The sequence below is a fragment of the Lontra canadensis genome, unplaced genomic scaffold, assembly GCF_010015895.1.
Source record: "Lontra canadensis isolate GAN:19392208 unplaced genomic scaffold, GSC_riverotter_1.0 scaffold199, whole genome shotgun sequence".
Taxonomy (NCBI): Eukaryota; Metazoa; Chordata; class Mammalia; order Carnivora; family Mustelidae; genus Lontra; species Lontra canadensis.
Window position 1 is genome coordinate 540,674 of NW_022631193.1, and position 6,296 is coordinate 546,969.

The window sequence follows — 6,296 nt, forward strand, 5'->3', positions numbered from 1 at the left end:
ACGACAAGGATGCCCACTCTCACCACACTTGTTCAACATAGTATTAGAAGTCCTAGCAACAGCAATCAGACAACAAAGAGAAATAAAAGGTATCCAAATTGGCAAGGAAGAAGTCAAAATTTCTCTCTTCGCAGATGACATGATTCTTTATATGGAAAACCCAAAAGATTCTACCCCCAAACTATTAGAACTCATACAACAATTCACCAACGTGGCAGGCTACAAAGTCAATGTACAGAAATCAGTAGCTTTCTTGTACACTAAAAATGAAAATACAGAAAGGGAAATGAGAGAATCGATTCCATTTACTATAGCACCAAGAACCATAAGATACCTGGCAATCAACCTAACCAAAGAGGTAAAGGATCTGTACTCGAGGAACTACAGAACACTGATGAAAGAAATTGAAGAAGACACAAAAAGATGGAAGACCATTCCATGCTCGTGGATTGGAAGAATAAACATTGTTAAGATATCTATACTGTCTAGAGCTATCTATACTTTTAATGCAATTCCGATCAAATTTCCACCGGTATTTTTCAAAGAGCTGGAGGAAATAATCCTAAAATTTGTATGGAATCACAAGAGACCACGAATCGCTAAGGAAATGTTGAAAAACAAAAATAAAACTGGGAGCATCACGTTACCTGATTTCAAGCTTTACTACAAAGTTGTGATCTCCAAGACAGCATGGTACTGGCATAAAAACAGAAACATAGACCAGTGGAACAGAGTAGAGAGCCCAGATATGGACCCTCAACCCTATGGTCAGTTAATCTTCGACTAAACAGGAAAAATACTGTGGAAAAAAGACAGTCTCTTCAATAAATGGTGCTGGGAAAACTGGACAGCTATATGCAGAAGAATGAAACTCGACCATTCTCTTACACCGTACACAAAGATAAACTCGAAATGGATAAAAGAACTCCACATGAGACAGGAATCCATCAGAATCCTAGAGGAGAACATAAGCAGTAACCTCTTCGACATCAGCCACAGCAACTTCTTTCAAGATATGTATCCAAAGGCAAAGGAAACAAAAGGAAAATGAACTTTTGGGACTTCATCAAAATCGAAAGCTTCTGCACAGCAAAGGAAACAGTGAACAAAACAAAGAGGCAACCCACGGAATGGGAGAAGATATTTGCAAATGACAGTACAGACAAAAGGTTGATATCCAGGATCTATAAAGAACTCCTCAAACTCAACACACACAAAACAGACAATCTTATAAAAAAAATGGGCAGAAGATATGAACAGACACTTCTCCAATGAAGACATACAAATGGCCATGAGACACATGAAAAAATGTTCATCATCACTAGCCATCAGGGAGATTTAAATGAAAACCACATTGGGATACCACCTTACTCCAGTTAGAATGGCCAAAATTAGCAAGACAGGAAACAACATGTGTTGGGGAGGATGTGGAGAAAGGGGAACCCTCTTACACTGTTGGTGGGAATGCAAGTTGTTGCAGCCACTTTGGAGAACAGTGTGGAGATTCCTGAAGAAATTAAAAATAGAGCTTCCCTATGGCCCTGCAATTGAACTACTGGGTATTTACCCCAAAGATACAGATGTAGTGAAAAGAAGGGCCATCTGTACCCCAATGTTTATAGCAGCAATGGCCACGGTCGCCAAACTTTGGAAAGAACCAAGATGCCCTTCAATGGACGAATGGATAAGGAAGATGTCGTCCATATACACTATGGAGTATGATGCCCCCATCAGAAAGGATGAATACCCAACTTTTATAGCAACATGGACGGAACTGGAAGAGATTATGCTGAGTGAAATAAATCAAGCAGAAAGAGTCAATTATCATATGGTTTCACTTATTTGTGGAGCATATCAAATAGCATGGAAGACAAGTGGTTTTAGAAAGGAGAAGGGAGTTTGGGGAAATTGGAAGGGGAGGTGAACCATGAGAGACTATGGACTCTGAAAAACAATCTGAGGGTTTTAAGGGGCAGGGGTTTGGAGGCTTGGGGAACCAGGTGGTGGGTATTAGAGAGGGCACGGTTTGCATGGAGCACTGGGTGTGTTGCAAAAACAATGAATACTGTTATGCTGAAAATTTAAAAAAAAAATTGTTTACCTATAGGCATAGCATTGATTGGGGAAAGGGGATTACCTTGAAGTTTAACTCTATATGAATATTAGAAAATAAAAATTAAAAAGGAATATACTAGACTAAACTAAACTAAAATTAAAAAAAAAGAAAATTTAAAAATCAAATGCAAAAGAAAAACACAGGTGTATGTATCAAAAAGTTCAGGTTAGAAGGTTTTTATGGAATTTGATGTACTGGACAGCTCATTGTGATGGTAAATAGGTTAAAAAATTATCTATATAAAAAAAAAATGAGCCAGAATAGTGGGAACGAATTAAAAATAAAAGTTGTCCTATGAAGTAGTGGTGCCTGTTCTCTTGCAGTATTTTTTTTTTTTCCTTTCTTTCCTGGTTGGTTTTCTGGAGGAGGGGCCTGCCAAGTGGGTTTTCAGTCAATAATGTTTCCTGAGTTAAGTCCTCCTGCCCCCCTCAAGGGGGTGGGCTCTGAGGAAACTCTTTTTTTCAGGGTTTTGTTCTCTGTGATGAGGGAGCAGGAGGCTGGCTGAAGACAAAGCAAAAGCTGGCACCTTGCACCCCCTCTCCACCTGCTCCCCTAGGTAATATGTGTAACATTCCTCAGGCACCCCTGACTGCCATAATGGAGAAACAAATAGTTAACTTGCAGAGATCACAATCCTGCAAGACAGGAATCTCCCAACTATCTTGATGTTATGGCTTGCTAAAAGACAACAGTGTTCTCCTGGCACCCTGTAGGCCCTCTTTAGCATATGAAAACTCCTTGAAACCTCCCTTTCCCTCACCTTCCCCCATCACAGGGTATTACATAACCTGCCATCTCTCACAACCCAGGGCAGCTGCTCTTCCTGCTCATGGGTCCTGTCCCCATGCTTTAATAAACCGCCATTTTGCACCAAAGATGTCTCAAGAATTCTTTCTTGGTCATCGGCTCTGGACCTCAGCCCACCAAACCTCACCTAGGTTCTAGAACTTCATCATCTGGAGGTTTTTATGTTTGTTCACTTTTTTTTTTCTCTCTCTCTCGCCTTGACTGCTTTTGATGGTTTTTGTAGTTTTAGAGGAAAGCAAACTGCACCCTGACCTCCCTCTCAGAGAAGCCTCAGTCTGGCTGCAGAGCCCAAATAAATTCCCGCTTGGCTGCTGGCAGAGGAGGTTCCAAGTCGTGGTCACTGGGGACGCAGGAGTTTTGCTTGTACCCAAAACCATGGGCGGCGGCTGTCTGGGCAGCTCTAGTCTCCCAGAGAGGTTCCAAGCAGTGATCACACACTGAGATTTTCCTGCAGGCCCGGACTGGGAATGCCTGGTCTTTCTGGGTCTGAGAGCACCGGGCTGGCGCCTGTGCGCACCTCTCTCAGGAGAGGGTGCAGGGCATGACTCGGACTCTGATAGCAGGGCACGGCACTCATGTGGGGACTGCAAAAAGGCTGTGCTTCTGCCGGCTGGTGGCTGGTGAGGCTTCCAGCCCCTCATGGGAGCCAGACTCCACGAACGCTGGTGGCTCAGGGACCAAGACCTGGTTTCTCCGCTGCTCTCTCTCTGGCTCTGCACCAGGGGTGGCTGTCCTGGGTCTGGGGACTTAAACCCCTGTCCCTAACGGTCCCAATTCCCACAATTTCCCCCCTGTGATCCTTTGCTCTTTTTGAGTGCTTTCTACCAGACTCCAAGTTAATGCTGGTCCCCAGATGCAGGGCACTCTTGTATTGGGATATTACTTTCCAATGGGTCGCCTCTGGTGGCTCCCTCCCCCTTTTGTTTATCTTCTGATATCAGTACAAAGTTCCCACTCCTCTTTACCTGCCCACTGGTGTCTTCTGCCCCTGTAGAGATCCAGATATGTAAAATTCTGATCTCAGGCTGATTTCATGGGTGATCAGTGTTTTTTGGTAGGTAATCAGCTCACTTTAGGGTACAGGTTGAAAGGGCACCTCCTCCTACTTCCCCGCCATCTTGTCTCCCCCCCATCCTCAATTTATGTATTTAATTACAATTTGCACAAACTACATCTACAGATTATATTCTTTAGGGATAGTAGATATTTGTTATTTGTGTTAAATTCTCTTGGCTATTTGTTATTTTTTATTGTAGGATAATATGTTTTTTGAATAAATGAAGGACTGAATATTTGATGATCTTCCTCTGCTTGTTTGTGTAATAAGCTAAATACTTTAAATATCAGCTCTAATACCACCTTATGCTGGAGAGCTTCCCTAAGCCCTCCTTGTTAAGGTTAATATTTTTCCCATAGTACCTTCTACCACAAGGTACTAATGATTTTGGAGAGGTAATAGCCACAGTATATCTTCAGGTTTAGAACCTAAAGAACAAAATCGCCCTAGTTAAACACAGGCCATAAACAATGAATCTTGGAATACTTCATCAAAAACTAATGATGCATTTTATGGTGACTAACATAACACAATAAAAATTTAAAAAAAAAAAAAAAAAAGACCAATAACTGAATTGTGGCAGTATTGATTAGCCATGTTAACTTGTGCGTGATTTCCAAGATTTGTCACACTGCCACCATGCAGCAAGGACAAATTTTTAAAATAGTCAAAATTCTGTTCCTTTATGTTTTATTCTTAAGTAAGTTCAAATTTATGGAAAGTCAGTATGAATAATAATAGTACAATTAACACTCATATAACCTTTTGCCTAGATTCTCTTATAAGTTTATACCCCATTTGGTTTATCACCTCTATCTCCATCTCTCCTTCATCAGTTGTACACCTTATGATCTTTGTTTCTAAATATTTTATCACTTCTTAATAATATGAATATTGAGAAAAATACAACATGGATATAATACAATTGTACAAAGATTTTGAATGCAGAAGTGTAAAAAGGAAGAGATTTCCAGTACAGGGACATAATGCTTTCAAAAGCGATGAAGAGACGATGACACATTATAAGAATCTGAAGAAAAATATTGGCATAAGGTCCTAAAGTTTTAATTTGTAGAGTGAAGGGGAAAAAAACACATTAGTACAAATATTCCCTACTTCATAGTTTCCTGTAAGACAGATCCCATATTCAACAATTTTTTTAGGGCCCTTGTGACATCCTTATTCCTAAGACCATAAATTAAAGGATTTAGAACAGGAGTGAGTATAGTGTAAAAGACAAATACAATCATGTCCTTCTCAGGGGTGTGATAGGAGGTGGGTAGCATGTAGGTATAGATAGCAGCACCATAGAAGAGAATGACCACCATCATGTGGGAAGAACAAGTGGTAAAGGCCTTCTTCCATCCCTCTGCTGAGTTCATCCTGTGAATGGTAAGGAGGATGAAAAAACAGGAGCTTGAAATGACAGTCACAGGGATGAAGATCATGAGGACACAACACAGATACATGAGGGTCTCATAGAGGGAAGTGTCTGAGCAGGAAAGTTTCATTACAGCAGAAACCTCACAGAAGAAATGGTGGATCTCCCTGGATCTGCAGAAGGGGAAGTTCATGGTGATGGGTGTGAGCATAAATCCATCCACAGATCCTAGAAACTAGGAAGAAGACACCAAGAGGAGACACATCCTATGGTTCATGAGGATAGGATAACGGAGTGGATGGCAGATGGCCACATAGCGGTCATAGGCCATGGCAGCTAGAAGGAAAATTTTTGAACCTCCTAGTGTCAGGTAGAGAAACATCTGCAACCCACATTCAAGGGCTGAGATCTCATTCACACCCATGACCTGGTCCATGAGCATCTTGGGCACAGTGACAGAAATGTACATCACATCCATGAGAGACAACTGGGTGATAAAAAAGTTCATGGGGTTATGAAGGTGAACATCACAGTGTATCAGAAGGATCAGGATGGTGTTTCCAGACAAGGCCATCAGGGAAACTACAAAAATCACCACACAAAGGAGAGCTGGGTACTTGGATTGACTGAAGAATCCCACTAGGTCAAAATCTGATCATCCAGTATGGTTGGTTGGCCACCCAAGTAGTATTCTCCATTGGATCACCTAGGAGAACTATGGAGTTGATAGATCACTCATGGGATATGACCACCCAAAATAACTGTTTGTGTGTGTGTGTGTGTGTGTGTGTGTGCACGCACGTGTGTGTGTACACACGTGTGCACGTTTACACATAGCAACCTGGGTGCCAATAAGGGAAAGTTCCAAGGACCTGTAAATTTTTGGATTATAAATTACCTATAATTGACCAAATTTATTGGAAATCTAAGAATTC

The 6,296-nt window shown here is 41.3% G+C and overlaps 1 pseudogene; it reads right to left on the reverse strand.

Annotated features, from left to right (window-relative positions):
* Nucleotides 1–5,092: 5,092 nt before the first annotated feature.
* On the reverse strand, nucleotides 5,093–6,059 carry LOC116861457 (annotated as a pseudogene).
* Nucleotides 6,060–6,296: the final 237 nt, after the last annotated feature.